Here is a 17,731-nt window from a genome sequence, read left to right on the forward strand (position 1 = left end):
CTTTTTTGAGCATCATTAAGGCCACAAATATTAATTGAGGCTATTTTACACGTCATTAGCGTAATCCATGACTAACTTTTATCAAAACAATTAGTAAAATAAATAGACCAGAGATATAACATTGTATGCTGTGCTCGAAAAAGCTGTATTTTACCTGCCCCCCCCCCTGAACCCCTACCCGCACCCTCCAACCTGTGCCCCCCCTCTCCCCCCTCCCCCCCCTACAGGCAAATAGGTCAAACATGACCTATGTGTGATCGCTTAGGAGTGCAGTTGTCGCCTCCTCCTCCCAATATGAGAGACCGTATGTTTCCCAACCAATCCCTCTTTCTCCCTTCCTTTAGTGATCCCCCGTGACTTTATACCCCAGCACCTCCACCATATACTCTTTAGCTTTTATTTCCGAGAAGAACATTTTAAACTGGCCTTTGGTGATTATTTTTAGTTTGGCTGGATACAGCAGGAAAGCTTGTGAGCCCAAGGCTTGTATAGGTGCTATCAATTGCCTCAGCCTCCACCTTCTTTCAACTGTGACATGACAGAAATCAGGCCTTGCGAAGAAAGTGATCCCGTTAAAGGTACGCTTAGAGTCCGGTTTAGCTTTATCCAATATCTGTTGCCTTAGAAGAAAGTTACCCACAAATAACAAGATAGCTCTAGGTCTCGTGTCTTGCCCTGAGTTGCGCCTAGGGGCCAGAGGAAATCGATGCGCTCTCTGGATTTCTGTATCCCATTGCCATGCTGAAAGCTCTAGGAATGCGCCCTTAAGTAAGTTGACAACAAACATCCTTACATCCTGGCCTTCAATCCCCTCTTCAACCCCCAGAAGTCTTATATTGTTACGGCGCTGTCTATTTTCATAGTCCTCCAGCTTCCACTGCATGTCTTCGGATACCTTACTTTGCTCCTCCTTCATTTTCCGTAAACTGCTTAGCTCATCTTCAAGCCTCCCCGTTCTTTCTTCGACCTGGGTAATTCTCTCAGAGGCCTCCTCGTACAGTTTATTCATTTTCCTTAGTGAGTTATGAATTTTGTTGAGCCCCTGCCTTGATCTCCGAGCTTCGGCCCTTGCCTCGTTCTGCATACTCTTCAGAGTACTGAATAATGAATCCATTGAGGCTTCTTGCGTTTTAGATTGAGGTATTCCCTCTCCACCAGAAGCCATATTATTCACCTCCTGGTATGGCTGTGACGTAGCTGAATAATCCCATGAAAGTCTCTTCGTTGGATTAGGAGGGCTTTCTAGAGAGTTTGGCTTCCTACGGGATCTACGTTTCTTTAAAGTGCATTTTTGAGGGACCGAACTAGCATCCGAGGCTGAAGACTCACCAAAGCTATCGTCGCTGTGAGTTACAGACTCTGACTCCTCATTAAGTGAAAAAAAATAGTCAGGTGAAGCACACCCACTGGCCGGGTCCAATAATGAACATACTGAGGTACCCCCTTCCAGGGAGATCTCTGACTCCGTGCCTGCCTCCTGGCTATTAGCCTGCTCAGCCCCCAACTCGCCGAGACTGTCTCCGTGCGCCTCATCATTCTCCAAAGGTTGTCCCCCTTTGGAATTATCCCTTGCAAGTGGCCCACCTGAGCCCGTGCGAACAGACTCCAAACCTTGAGGTTGCCTCACCTTGAGCATGCCCTCTGCTGCTAACATTGGTGCTTCTGGGCCCGAGTTGCAAGTTTCCGATCGCTCAGACTCCGCCGGAGCACCCTCGGCTAGGTTCCACACAGCCGAAGGTGTCTGCTCCAATGCCGGTGCTTGGTCTGGTTGCTTAGCAACCCCCGTTTCGCGGGAGTCCTGCGCCTCTGCACTGTTCACGCTGTTCCCTTTGGATTGCTTACCGGCATTTCGCTTTTCCAAGCGGCCTGTACTCATCACCGGGAAGCTCTCGACCACAGAAGGCTGCCGCAGTTGTATTTCTTTTCCTCCTGCATTGTTGGACCGCAGATTTCTTACCTCTCGTGAGTCGCACGGGAGAGACGTCCCGATGGGGTTCGCTTGGAGCCCATCAGTGCCTTGGATCACACCAGCTTTCTTCCCGGTACCTTTTTTCGAGGTAAGTGCGTTGCTGGGACGCGAGGCTGTACTCTTTGGCTCCTGTTTGTCCCGATCCGGCCGATCAGGCCGTTCTTTCGTATTACTCTCTTTGGCTGCCTCGCTCCCTTTGACGATGCGTGGAGGCATATTGTACCGTCCCAAGGTAAAAGCTGCCGCTTTCAAGGATCTTGCAAGCAAGAAACGAATTATCCTTAACGGAAGCTCGGCAAACCTTTTGGTGAAAGACCAAGTGAATTCAAAGCCAGTTCCTTTTAGACAATAGTCGGGTTTCATCCCGCGGGTTGCGGGGTATCACCACATCTTCTGGTATAATCAGGTATAATCAGGAGGAGGAGAGGAGTGCGACTGGTCACTACACACCACCAGCGGCCGTCTTGCCCCCTATGACAACATCCTGATCTCAACATAGGAGATAAAGTCTGGCTCTGTACAAAAAATTTAAGATTGAAAGGTACTCGTAAATTTCAACCACGTTTTATTGGTCCCTATCCTGTAGCTGAAATTATCAATCCAATTACTTTTCGGCTGCTTCTCCCACACACTGCCAAATTCCACCCAGTTTTCCACATTTCTCTACTCAAAAAAGTTCATCCTAACTTACGACAGACACAACCACCTCCCCCTCTGGTTCTTGATGGTGGGATCGAATACGAAGTCAAATGAATTCTAGACTCTAAGAAGATTAACAATGACCTCTTTTATCTAATGGATTGGAAGGGCTATGGTCCTGATGAACGATCTTGGGAACTCAGTTCCAATGTCCATGCCCCTCGGTTGATCAAAGCCTTCCATTCTAAATTTCCTTCTAAACCTCGGTTGGAGGAAACCCCATTGAGAGGGGGTACTGTCAGTGCTCACGGGAGGTTTCCTCCTCGCAGCCCTGTTGTTGCCATTACTTCTACTTCCTCCTTTCAGCCAAGAATGGGTTGTACCCAGAGTTGGCGAGTGTGCTGGCAACGTTGGTCATCTAAGATGGCCGCCAGCACACTCGTTGGTTAGCAGTCTAGCTTTCCATCCCTTGTTTGAGAAGCTCAGGTGAAGCGCGCTCTAACGTTCCAATGCGCACTTCACCGAGAGTTTCACCCGCTACAGACCTACCTTGTTTACGTCGTGGAAGAGTTAGTCAGGGAGCGTTGCGGAGGTCGTCGGTCTACATGCGTCGGTTCATTTTCTTACTAGAAGACCAACAGGTTAGTGAGAAAGTTACGCGCATGCCTACGAGAGCAGTGTAGACAGTGCGCATGATTAAAAGGGATTAGTGTGACAGGAATCTTTTGTGTAAATGCGCAGGACAAGTGAACAGTGTTCCGTTAGAGCGACGCGGCGCTAAATAGAATAAAAAAGTAACCAGGAAAAGTTTAATTGTGACTGCGCAGGTCTGAGTAAGTAGCGTACGCATAAAATAACGCTACACCTGGGCAGTACACCGACAACAGAGTCAAAAAGAATAGTAAAAGATAATTGGGAAATGTTTCTATCTTAGTAACTGTGGATTTAAACTCCGTCCTAAAACTGAAGTACATTTGTGAATTTGAGCTAGTACTATTACCTAGTAACTACCTATAAATATCCTCTCGGCATTAGTTAAAAAACAAAATAACAAACTTTGCGACAAAAGTAGCTAGCGTGAAAAGCGAGATAGGAGTTTAAAAGGTATTAAGTCCCCAAGAACAGCGCAAATCTAAAAAGGGAAAGATAAAGCTAAAGCATCCAGACCATTAAGAACCAGAGAGCAAGAATTTAGAACACTTACCTTGTGAAGAAGAATTTAGGAGGAAGCTAAGAAGTTAACAAGCCAGCAATCCAGCATCATCTGTGAGAAGAAATAAATAAAGATTAATAAAAGCTTCCAGAATCACTTATGCAAGAGAAGAGAGGCAAGCCCATAGAAGACCTCTGGTAAGACAAAAATCCTTAAATAAAAATTCTTGTAAATACTAGAACATTGCAACGGAATAAGGAAAGGTTTAGAAACAGTTTAAAAGTAATGCTTTAATTTGCAGCCTAAACGAAGAAAGAAGAAAAAAGGCAGAGCCAGAGAACAAGAAGAATACGGGCAGTCTCTTCTTTCTTTTCCAATTTCCATTTCCCCCCTTATTACTTACCTACTAGATTATAGAAAAGATCAGCAGGGGCGTAGTTAAGGGAGCGTTGGGAAAAGGCGTCAGTCTGCTCCCGTGTGGCACTAGAGAATTGAGTCCTGACAAATGCCTTCCATGTTCCTGCCTTTCTCTCGTTCTGATACCTCCTCGCCATCTGTCTGTAACCTTTGGCAACCTTCTTGACATGAAGGTACCGGTCCTTGGCCACCTGGAAGGCATGCTGCTCTGCTGGTGTCATGTTGTCTGTAAAATAGATTCACTTTCAATTTTCAGTCCTTTAGACTATGTCAATGTTCAACATGAAATCTGTATTCCAAGATCAAATCAACATGGGAGCCAACACACCAGCGTAACTATGTGAAGTCAGAGACTGACCTAGTCAACCAAATGTTGAAGCATGAATCATTGACTACATGCTGTGGAGACTGACATAACACTGCACGGCATGGGACATGTACTGTCACAACAACATGAGAGTGACACGGTCAAAATATGGCACCATTGGACACCCTGACTGAGGGTGACATGTACAAATAATTGGAGGAGGGAGGCATTAGCCCTCCATGTACAGCACCACACTCATCCTCTCCTGTGACACACTGCTGCATCTTATGTACAATGCACATGTGCAGCCCTGTGTGTCCCCCAGCAACTGTGTGCAGTTCATCAAGTCAGCGCCAAGACAGGCACTCTTGCACAAGAGTGCGAGGGTGTCTGTGTGCACGTGTGCTTGTCAATCTATTGTAAGGTCACCCTACATGCAGAGAAACAAGACTGGGATAGCCCTACTCACAACCATGCAGCACACATGGATACATGTTTGCTGTCTGAATGCTTACTTTTACATGATGCGCTGTCCCTCACTCCACCATTACTATACAAAAGGTGATGTTTTGCCACTGAGAGGGGGAGACATCATTTCACCAAAATTGTCACTCATGCATGTCTTGAAGCCGCTAATCTCACTCCGTAGTAAATAAGTACATGCATGCCTTTACAACGCAAACTGTTACAATGCATTCCACATTGTAACGGCACCCTGTGGTCATGAGGGTTGTGTTATTGTTATGGCTAATGCTTACTCACAGATAGTGTCGTAGAGCCCTGCATTGTTAAATATATGGGACAGCAATTAATGCAGAGCTAAAGCATGCCTTGAAAATGCGTGTGGAGTAATGTCACCAATTGTGACGGAGGACTATGTACACATGATCCAGAGTCAAGCATGGAATGTCCTCACGGACACAGCCTGACAACACCATTGCAGTGCACAAAGATGCAATTGCTATTAACATACATATCTTTGATATGTGTTTGTGTAAAATGCCATTGATATGTTTGGCTCTCAGCTACACACTGAAAATCATTACAGTAACTGAAAATGCAACATAACTGTGGTGTTGCCTTTCATGTTGGCCACATGTCTGTGACTACTTTGACTGCCATTCCCACAAGATCTGTGAGTGCAGAGGCGGCCCACACAAAACATGACTGCTGGAAGACATGCACATATGAGTTGTATGACACAATGTCAAGGCCCCATTTCTACATGGCTATGAGATAAAACGTGCTCTGTGTACAACAGCATCTCTGCAGATTGAAAAAGGCAGTTACACAGAGATTTGTGGGGTATTACACTCAGGAGATGTCCTATTTCCTTTGTGTCTTTTGACCTCTCAAATTCATTCTCACACATAAACTATGTACAGGGGCAGCGTAGCTATGGTTCCCCAATTTATGGAGGACTGAAGTTTTTACACTAGATTCTAGCCAGCACACAGGGTGGGAGAGCGTTTGATGTTGATTGTCATCTCGTTCCAGGCTTTGCCAGCGACGTAGGAGAAAGCTCTTCCTCCCGCTCCAGATTAGCGGATCCAGGGAGAGTCTGCGAGGGCAAGGTTGGCGGAGTGGCAGTTTCTCTTGGGGACGTTGAAGGTGACTCTCTCGTTGATGTATTTGTGTCCGATGATGTGGAGTGATTTGTAGGTGTGTGTGAGTAGTGTGAAGGTTACTCTCTTCTTGACGGTGAGGCAGTGGAGGTTTTGTATGTGTTGGGTCATGTGTTTGTGACGTGGGGTTCTGATGACGGGTCCGGCTGCGGCCTTCTGGATGTTTTGGAGCTTGTGTAGTAAAGTTTTGTTGATTCCTGCGTTGAGGGCATTGCATTAGTCCAGTCTGCTGGTGATGAGTGCGTGGTTGATGTTTTTGATGCATTTGGGGGTTATCCATTTGAATTTATTACGTAGGATCCGTAGGCAGTTGTAGCTGGTGAAGGCAATGGAGTTGATCTGGCAGGTCATGGTGAGGGAGAAGTCGAGGATGATGCCAAGGTTGCGTGCATGGTCTGTCGGTGAGGGCAGGCTCCCGAGGGCGGAGAGCCACCAGGGGTTGTCACATGCGGATGTGGATGGCCCGAAGATGAGGAGGTGAGTCTTCTCTGAGTTGAGCTTTGGGCAGATGTTTTTCATCCAATCTGCAAGTTCCGACATTCATTCCTGGAAGCAGTGTTTGGTGTCTTCGGGGTTCTTCGTGAGGGAGAGGATGAGCTGTGTGTCATCTGCGTAGGATACTATGCTGAGCCCATGCGGTCTGACGATGGCGGTGAGGGGGTCCATGTAGATGTTGGATAGCGTGGGGCTTAGTGACGATCATTGGTCTACTCCGCTGCTGTTCTCTGTGGGTTTGAAGATGAAGGGGGGGCAGTCTGATCCTTTGGGTTATTACGGAGAGGAAGGAGTGGATCCAGGAGAGGGCAGTTCCTCGTATCCCTGCATCATGGAGTCTGGCGGCTGGGGTGCGGTGTGAGACGGTGTTGAAGGCTGCGGAGGGTTGTAGTAGGATGTGGGCCGCAATGTGACCTTGGTCAAGTGGCATGCGTATGTCGTTGTTGGCAGTGAGGAGGGCAGTCTTGGTGCATTGCTTGCTGCCGAACCCAGACTGGGAGGGGTCCTTGATGGAGTACTCTTCAATGAAGGCAGTCAGCTGGGTGTTTATGAGTCTCTCTGTGACTTTGTCCGTGAAGGGGAGGAGGGATATGGGCCGATAGTTCTTCAGGTATGTCGGGTCATACCACCGATACGCCGATTTGTTCGACAAAGAGACAGGTCTTGATGTGCTTCATGAAGGTGTTCAGGGATGGTGCGCATGTGAGGTCTGCTGGTGGCTCATTCAAAGTATTGGCTGCAAGGTGAGGTGATTTTTTCATATTTGACCCCCATTTCACACCCATTTTTCAAATTTAACCCCCATTGCACACCCATTTTTCACTTTTTAACCCCCATTTCACACCCATTTTTCTAATTTGACCCCCATTGCACACCTCTTTTTTAACTTTTTAACCCCCATTTCACACCCATTTTTCTAATTTGACCCCATTGCACACCCATTTTTCACTTTTTAACCGCATTTCACACCCATTTTTCAAATTTGACCCCCATTGCACAGCCATTTTTCATATTTGACCCCATTTCACACCCATTTTTCATATTTGACCCCCATTGCACACCCAGTTTTCATATTTGACCCCCATTTCACACCCATTTTTCATGTTTTACCCCCATTTCACACCCAGTTTTCATGTTTTACTAGGCCTGGGCTAAAATTTCGTTCCGTTTGCGGAAATTGCGATAATTTGACATTTTCGCGTTCCGAGGAAAGCGCGAAAATGTCAAAATTTCCGCATTCCGCAGCTTAGCGATAATTTGGTTCTTGCTCGCGCTGTAAAATAATACATTCTCGCGCGCGCGCGATCGCCTTACCTGAATCCCTGCATTCGCCGACATGTTTTCTTGATCCGGTCGTGTTCTCCATGAGATATTGTATTGTTTTTAGCCATTTGCGCTGTCCCGCGACAGTTCGCGCCCGCAGTGACGTCATGCATCGCGCGATCACGTCTTTCTTCTCGCGATCATGCACCGCGAGACAACTAAAAACAAGATGGCCGCGCCCGCGAGCAACCACATGGGTAAGTTGGCGAGCCGCAACCATGCAGAAAATCTCACGAACATGCGGGAAAAAAACTTCCGCATCTTCGCGATATTTCCGCGTGTTTGCGATAATTTTTTACATTTTCGCGATAATTTGCGAAAGTGGATTTCGCAAATTCCGCCCACCCCTATGTTTTACCAGCATTTCACAGCCTTAAAAGGATAATTTCACACAGACTAAACATTCATATTCATTATTTCCCATATACGACCTCATACATTTCCAGATTTTAAAATGAGTACACCCTGTAAATCATGATTTGCTTACAATATGACACACTAATTGAGGAATTGGGTGCCACAATTTACACATTGGTAAGTCAAGTTGTGCACAATTGACACACTATAGATTCTCTGTACTGAGGAGACATACACACCATGATTTGACTTATGTGATCTTAATTGCAATTATTGTGCAATGGTAAATTTCATAGTGATATACCTATGCAGAAGAGTAACTTGCAGACAGGGTATGTGTGTTGAGTTTGTTTATTGTCACAGACAGTTGATCTAGTAATTTTCCACATGCTTATCTTTGTTTTTGTCAGTCACAATGTGATGTGCTCAAGTGAAGTAATTGTTTATTATCCTGTCCCTTCGGGCAATTCCTCCTGCAGTGGCTGTGGGTGTGGTCCACCTCGCTGATCTTCCTCATCATCCTGGTCATCGTCCGGTGCTGCAGGCACTGGGATCCAGGGGGCATTGGTACGCACACAAATGTTGTGCAATACATAACATGATAGTATGATTTTATTTACCATTTCTGGGCTGTACAGCAGTCTGCCACCTGACATATCCAGGCAACGGAAACGTGACTTCAGCACACCAAATGTGCGCTCCACGATGCAATGAGTGCGTCTATGGGCAGCATTGTACTGCCTCTGTGCCTGGGTGGTGGGGTTTCGTATGGGTGTCATCATCCACGGGCAGAGAGCATATCCTTGATCACCTGTAACATGCAATAGGGAGATGTGTCCATGATTCATTATGCATACTGTGTTGGCAGTGTTGACAGTTTTGTGTATTGTGTTTTTTGCAAGTTTTAGTTTAGGTTGGCCATGTGTTGTTTCTGGCTATTTAGCAGCATAAATGCTGAGTACATTGCCTCAGTGTTCATCCTCCAACCAGCTATTTTGCTAGTGTGTGCTGCGCGGTTGCATCAGTATCAATACAACTGTACAAAAGTGTGAATCAGATCTGCGCATATCTGCACGAATGACACAAACACCAGCAGGCACCCTGGCTCTCCTACCATCTAGAGATGGCACTAATCCGCACTCATCGCAGTCAACGCCATGTGAATGTTCAAATGACATAGGCCACGCCTGACACAGCTCACATTCAGATCTGCGTCTGATGCCGACGCAAGACCTGTGACACCACACAACAAATGCAATTGAAAATCCAGAGCTGACACAAAGCAACAGACAGCAGCCCCCTCGCCTGCAGGGCCCACTGAGAGCAGTGACAGTTTGCACACACCATCAACAACATCACATGTCACAACGTCAACTTCCTGGACTACGTCCTCAGTTGCGAGCAGAGCCTCAAACTCACATACCACAACTACTCAAAATCAATTACACTCTGTGAATTATTTGACAACATCAGACTGTCCAAACACTTCACCACACTGATACACATGGCAGGGAACACCTTTGCACACTTCTTGGCACTTGTAATATTTTTGCACTTGACACAACAAATTCAACACACATGTAGTGACCACAAACACATCCACTTACTCATCGGGCAACCACAATACACACCATATCACAGATGGGACAATGTAAAATATGTGTAGCTGAGTCAGAGAGGAGATGCTGCACACCACCATCAACAGGAGCACCCACAACACTGCAGTCAACACCAATGGCGCTAGGTAGTGATTTCAAAACAGATTTCTCCACCTGCGCATACACATTTGCCCCACTATGCAACTCCAACATCCAACGTGCATTGATACAACCTTGGTCACAACAAAGCTCTGAATTAACACACTGATGAGACATGGGGGAGTACTTGTGCCACATTGAGTCAACCATAATAGGTCACCAGCAACAAGGAGACCAACATTATAATCTTCCTTACCAATACCCCCACACCCTAGACTGGGATACCAGTGAGGATAACTTTAATTTGCAACATGGATGTTTAAGAGCTGGGGGGTGCTCTACGCAGAGGAGCCTGGAGACCTCATCCTCGTACACAATACATCAGCTTGTGACACCAAGTGCTCTGCCAATGCCTTTTGCAGCCCCCCCCCCACTATTGGTACCCAGGCAACGTATATGAATCCTCCCTCTTGATGGGACAACTTGATTGTGGAGTTTGAGCATGTGGTGTGTTCAGTTGGTACTTACCGACAAGCAATGAATTTCCATATGTACGATTCTGGAACCGCTGGTTTATGACGCAGTGTCGGAAGATGAATGCATCGTGCACACTCCCTGGAAATTTTGGATTGACATTTGTGAACAGTCCGCGGTGGTCCACTATTGCCTGCACATTCATTGAATACGTGTGCTTCCTGTTGCGGTATATGTGTGCACTGTCCGCAGGGGGCACAAATGTTACATGTGTGCAGTCAATTGCACCCAACACCTGCGGGAAGCCAGCGATGGCATAGAATCCTTGCTAGATAGCAATCTGCTCCTGCATAGTGTTGGGGAAGTGAAGGTGCCGGGGTATCAGGCTGAGTATGCCATGCAAGACAGTGGGGAGGAAGCTTGAGAAGGCTTCCTTTGATACTCCACCAACTCTGGATGTTGTTGGTTGAAATGCCCCAGAGGCCAAGAAGTGCAGCACAGCAAGATGTTTTGTCTGCGGAGGGATGTTGGTTCTCCGCGGTGTTGGTGGCGTCAGCCTGTGAGCAATCAGGGTCAGGATATGCTGGATGGATGTCCTTTTGAGCCTGTAGTGGGCTATGACATCCTCTGGCGTTAAGTCGGCGAGGCAGACATGTCTGCGCAGTGCCCGCTGTCTTCTTCATCGCTGCCTCAGTGGTGGTGGTCCTGGGGGTGGTGGCATTGGTGGTGGTTGTTGTTGCCTTCGTTGGACTCCAATCTGCATGATAACTACCTCCATGGTTTCTGTGGCTGTTCTGAGCGGGCTCTGGACTAGTGTCACTTATATACATCCACTTATCTCCAATTTAAGTCAGGTTTGTATCAGGTGTTAATAACTGGAACTAACGGGAGTTAGCGCGACTTTTTTTTATAGCTACGTGGGTCAGCGATATCATTGTTAATAGTGCAAAGCTGTGTTAGTGACTTTTTTCGAAGAGATTTAGTCAGGAATGCCTACTTTGCATGTCATTAGCGAAGATTATGGCTACCATGCTTGGAGATCAAATTTCCGTATACTATCGCCGGATACTAGCGCTAAAGGGCTAAAGTTATTGCTGCTTTATCGCCAAAAAGTGACACTAACGCGGCAAAAAAGCCCTTGATAATATGCCCCCTAATGCTCTGTCAAATATTCCACTGCTCTCCTTACTAGCAATTGCTGTAGTATAAATACTCCTCATTCATTTAAAACAAGAAACAGCTAGTAAGTGATATTCTATTTCCATTTCATTTTCACATAGGCGACAAACCATTGATCATGGCTATCACCTGCAAAGCATTTGAGATATTCAAAAAAGTCAGTTAAATAGGCAGAATACTAGAAATTGACATCTATTTATGATGTCTCATCTATCGTGTTGATTGTGCTATAATAATTCAAAGTGAGCCTTTGCAGAATACACTGGTCTGACCACAGGGTCTTGATTACAAAACTATGTTGCTGCTCTTTCCTTTATGATGATTTTAAAATCATTTATTGTTAACCCCGAGCAAATTAGTTCTTTCACCAAAGCCAGTTTTTCTAATCTAACAATTTTCTGACTAAACCAGGATTCTGGAAAGTGCCTTAGGCCATCGCTGCCATAGACAGTTGCCTTGGGCATGCCTCATATCATAAAGACAAGTAGCTCTGACTAGAGTGTTGCCATTGTGGCAGGATACTTTGTCAACTCCACTGGATTCACTTGAATTGGTATTGCTCTGATGAGCGTCAAAGCTTCTTTCAATAATGGTCCTTCCAAGTTTTCCAGATTCCTGTTTAACTGATGCCACTTTCCAGTTCTCTGTAGGCTATTTGGTCTATGGTGGTTCTAAATGTAATCCTCAAGCGAAGGTCTTAGCAATTTCTTCTACATCAGAAATAGATCCCAGGATGAAAGATCTTCTGTCAGTAATCTCAAATAACAATTTTTGCTGACCATATCCAATTTCTCCCCACCAAGTGAAAATGCATTCCCATTTGCCAATTTCCTCCACCATTTACAGTGTAACTCTTTACTTCAGAAATCCTTTTTTCTCCCACTTTAGATGTTGCTCTTAAATGGTGTGCTTTCACATATTTGCCACAGCACTTGAACATGGGATATTGAGATGCAACTAAGGTGTGTTGAAAAGGGCAGGAAAATGATGTAAAATGTTTGTGAGTAGATGTGGGAATAGTTCAGTAAGATGAGCACTTGCTGAAGAAAATGCAGTGTTCTGTAGCTCACCCAGCTAGTCACATACCCCACACACATAGCAGAATACACACTCCACCCCATCTTCATGGCCAGTGACAGAATCAAGTACAACCATGTCACCGAGTTCACTTGGACAGACCATGCCATCATCCATTTCACCATCACAGGATCCCATGACACCACCACCAAGCCGCACAGCACCTCACGCTGCAGCTGGAACAAATAATCATGAGAACCAGTGGACCGACACCCTCAACACCTCCCACCCAGGCACCGCAACCATCATAGAACAGGCTGTCAAGAACTTCCACTCCTGGGTTACCGAATTTGCCAAACAGAGTTGGCCCCGTAAAGCCCACTGAAGAGATCCTCCAAACAGGCCAGCTGATACACCACATAACTGAGAACCACGAAACGAAACTGCAAGCGACTTGTAAGGAAATAGCACATCAACAAGGTGCCTACAGACCCAGTCACATTCGACATCGCTCAACCAATAGCACCAACTCCTGAAAGAGACGAAGAGGAGTGCACTCGCTGACCGCATCGAAGCCAGTTTTAACCATGGCAAAGAGCTCTTCAATATCATCAGAGAATTTACCAGCCCCTCAGACGCTGAAAACATCATCACCCCTTCCCAGGAACTTTGCGACACCCTGCGGACTTCATCCACGGCAAGATCACCACCATCTGCAAACATTTTTAAACTTAACCCACCACCTCTGACATGCACAGCCTCCTCACTCCCACAGATGAAAGACAGATGAAAGACCTGACCACCTGCTCACCACCTGGGACCAACTCACCATGCAAAACACCACTGCCATTGTGAACTCCATCCACTCCATCCACTCAGGAGCACCCATGGACCCCTATCCCTAACCACATCTTCAACCTCAGGAGCAAGATTATCAGTAACAAGATCACTGACATCTTCAACGCATCCATCACCACAGACACTTTCTCCGAAGAATGGAAACATGCAGAACTGAAACCCCTTCTCAAGAAACCAATCACCGACCTCAGCGAACTCAAGAACTACCATCCTATCTCTCTCCTCCCCTTTCCTGCCAAAGTCTTCGAAAAGGCCATTAACTGCCAACTCACGGAACACCTGGAAAACAGCAATCTTTTGGATACCTCTCAATCTGCCTTCTGCACCAACCACAACACCGAAACCACCCAGATCCCTGACATCAGAACCCTCCTCGACCGGTGAGAAATGGCGGCCCTGATCCTCCTCACACTCTCAGTAGTGTTCGACACAGTATGCCACCCCACCCTTTTCATGAGACTTCACCACATTGGAATTCAAGGAGAGGCCCTCAAATGGATCGTCTACTTCCTCACCATAAGAACACAGAGAATGCCCCTACCACCTTTCACCTCGGAAGCCAAGAACATCATCTGTGGCGTCACTCAAAGCTCGTCCCTCAGCCCGACACTGTTCAACACCTACATGACCCCCTTGGCCAACATCGTGAGAACTCATTGTCTAAACATCATGAAGACCTCTCCACCATGCAATCCAACTTCTGCAGGTGCATGACAAGCATCGCCGACTGGATGAAAGACAAGTGCCTGAAACTCAACACTGACAAAATAGAAGTGCTGATCTTCTGGAACAATACCTCCCAGTGAAACAACTTCTGGTGGCCTTCTGAACTAGGACCCTCACCCACACCAACAGACCATGCCCACAACCTTGGCATCATCCTGTACAGTAAGCTCACCATGGATAGCCAGATCAACACAGTCTCCTTCACCTGCTTCCTCACCCTTCGCATGCTCCGTAGATCGTCAAATGGCTCCCAATCAACTCTAGACGCACTGTCACTCTGCGTAGGAATTATTTTGCACCTCCTGAAGAGACCGCAGACCATACAGAATTCAGCGGACAGACTCATCCACGACCACACTAAGTGGACCTGCATCACCCCCACCTCAAGAAGCTCTACAGGCTCCCCATATAGAAGAGATGTCAATTCAAGATGCGGATAAAAACCTACAAAGCCCTACACAACCAAGAACCAGCAAACATCAACGGCCCCCTGAACTTCCACCTACCCTCCATACACCTGTGCTCCGCCTACATCTCTCTAGCTCACACCTGTTGCATCCACCGAAGCAGCAGTGGAGGATGCTCTTTCTCCTACTTTGCTACAAAGTCCTTGAACGACGTCCCACTTCACCTCTGGACCTCATCCTCTCCACTGGAAATCAGGAAAGGGCTCAATACATGGCTGTTCAAGTGAACCCTCCAGGCATCAGGATTCTCAGCACCTGGATGTGCAATTAGCCATGCTTTACAAGGCCCATTTGATGATTTGATGATGGGTCCAAATCTCAGCAAGGCAGACACAGCCTGTGAATCTTCTGCAGTTTAGCATATTGATTATTATAAACTGAACAATTCTAACATATGTTATGACAGTGCTTAAAAACAATAAAAGCAAACCATTTACTGTCATACATTCTAGTTATTATACCCACTAAGTTGCACCTGGATGGGTCTTCACCAAATTTGATGAGGATTGCTAATGTACTCTTTTTCTGACACCTTTGTAAATAACAACTAAGTAGAAGGGATTCCCTCTGATTTATTTACATCTTTCATTAATCTATTTACAGCACGGATGCCTACATACCTGTGCTTCTCTGTTAAAAGTACAGCTTGAAAGTTAATTTGTAAATTTCTAAGCACAAAAATCTTTATGTGTGAATGCTAAGCTAAAACATTAATTCTTATCATTTAGTTTGAATGAACAGTCATACGATACACTTTCAACATCTGAAGCTGACAGAACCCTTTTCAAAAGGCCACGTGGTAGGCAGCGGCAACAGGCTCCAACCATGGAGTTTGAGACCTTTTGCTCCTGCTGTCCCAGGGTCTGACCTATGGATACAGAGCAGCTGGGCCAAGTACAACCCCATCAGCACTTTACTCTCACTGGTTTTGGTGGTTGAGTAGTCCAAGGCTTCTAGGGGGAGGTAGGTGCAAGGCATACACAGATCAATCAATCAATCAAAGGTGATGTAGGGTGCACAGCTACTCAAAGAGCATCCCAGCGCTGACCGACGTGTTGACCACCTGCATCTGAAACAGTTACTGATACGCTGATTCAAAAAGCCAGGTTTTAAGGTTGTGTTTGAAAGAGAGTACATTTTTCATAGCTAGAAGATGAACGGGGAGGGCATTGTTTGCTCTTGAAGTGAGAAAGAAGAAGGCGGTGCCTCCCATTTTTTTCTCTTGATTCTTGCGACTACAGCCAGCACAGCATGAGAGGAGCAAAGGGTTCTTACCCGATAGGATGGAGTAATCCTCTTGGCCAAGCACCGAAGACCTGCCTGATAGAAGGCTCTATGGGCCTACATGAACTGTACTCTCTCCTTAATCAGCAGCCAATGCAGCTCCTTAGGATGTTGACAAATATGAGTCCCTCTCAAAAGTTTTCTCTAGATTTTTTAGAAGCCCAAAGCAGGAACTATATGGATTGTGAAAAGGGACAGAGCTGGTATTGATTGGTATTTGGAAAAACGGTACTTTACATATGTAGAAAAGATTGACTGTTTCGAATTGCACACTGTGAAAGAGAAATACGACCGGTGTTTTCAAACACGTGGCCATTTAAAAAAAGGGAGAGTCTTTCCCATGAACAAGGCTCTGGTGAGTGGAAACGCGTTGGGATAGTGAATCTTTTGCCATCATCTCTCCATATGTATAAAGTGCCTGAAACCACTGCAGCCGGAGTCGGTGTACTTCTTTTTAGAAGGTGATTAAGAAGTGAGTGCTGGTACATATGTATGTGTACATATGTATTATATTATAGATAGATAGATAGATAGATAGATAGATAGATAGATAGATAGATAGATAGATAGATAGATAGATAGATAGATAGATAGATAGATAGATAGATAGATAGATAGATAGATAGATAGATAGATAGATAGATAGATAGATAGATAGATAGATAGATAGATAGATAGATAGATAGATAGATAGATAGATAGATAGATAGATAGATAGATAGATAAACTCCCACTTTTCTAAATTATTCCTAACCTTGCTTTACCACTACCCAGCCCTTAACCCTAAAATTACCCATACCTCCCTTTACTATTACTCACACCTTAAACTCTAAATTTACACTTATCTCCCTTTACCACTGCTGACCCATAAACCCCCAAAATGTCCCCTTACCGCCCTTTACAACTACCCAACCCAAACCCTAAATTTGCCCTTACTTCCTTTATCAGTACCAAACCCTAAATCCTACAATGACCCTTACCTCTCCTTACTACTGCCCACCCTTGAACTCTAAAAATTACCCTTACCTCCATTTACCACTGCCCACCTCCAACCCTAAAATTACCCTCATATCCCTTTACTACTACTTGACCCAAACCATAAAATGACTCTGTACTTTCTTTACCCTCCCCTGACCCCTAAAACCCCTAAAATGACCTTCCTTTACAACTTTTTATGATAGATCGTCACTGGAAAGTTATAGTTTGGACCTCATTTATATAGGAAAGGCACATTTTGTTTTCCTAAGAACTTTAATGCCATATGACAAATCTTCATGAAACTCCCCGAAAAAAGTGTCATCCCTCAGCTCCTTCCTGGAAAGTTTTGGACTGATCCGTCAAGCGGGGGCTGAGAAAAAGGGGGTCTTAAAATGCAAACATTTTTCCATGGGAAAATTAGACACAGATACAGCCATAACCGCTGAACAGATATACACCAAATTTGACACAAAGCTAGATCTTTTGTCCCGATAGCGTGCTTTTTGTGATTTGGTGTAAATCAGTTTAAAGATCTCAAGATAAGATCTGATTGGCTGCCATCACATCAACAACATACATTAAAAAAAGATAGAAGGGGCATGGTAGGCATGCCCTATCCCTCTTGGCCTCGTGTGGGAGTCCCAAATAGACTCACCATGGGGCCCAAAATATATATATTTTATTTTGCCGCAGATTTGTGGTGGATCCGCTAATCCACTGCAAAACATTTTTTAAAGTGTGGGCTTCCGAACTAACCCCCCACTCC

This window comes from Triturus cristatus, chromosome 9, assembly GCF_964204655.1.
Source record: "Triturus cristatus chromosome 9, aTriCri1.1, whole genome shotgun sequence".
In the NCBI taxonomy this organism is placed as follows: domain Eukaryota; kingdom Metazoa; phylum Chordata; class Amphibia; order Caudata; family Salamandridae; genus Triturus; species Triturus cristatus.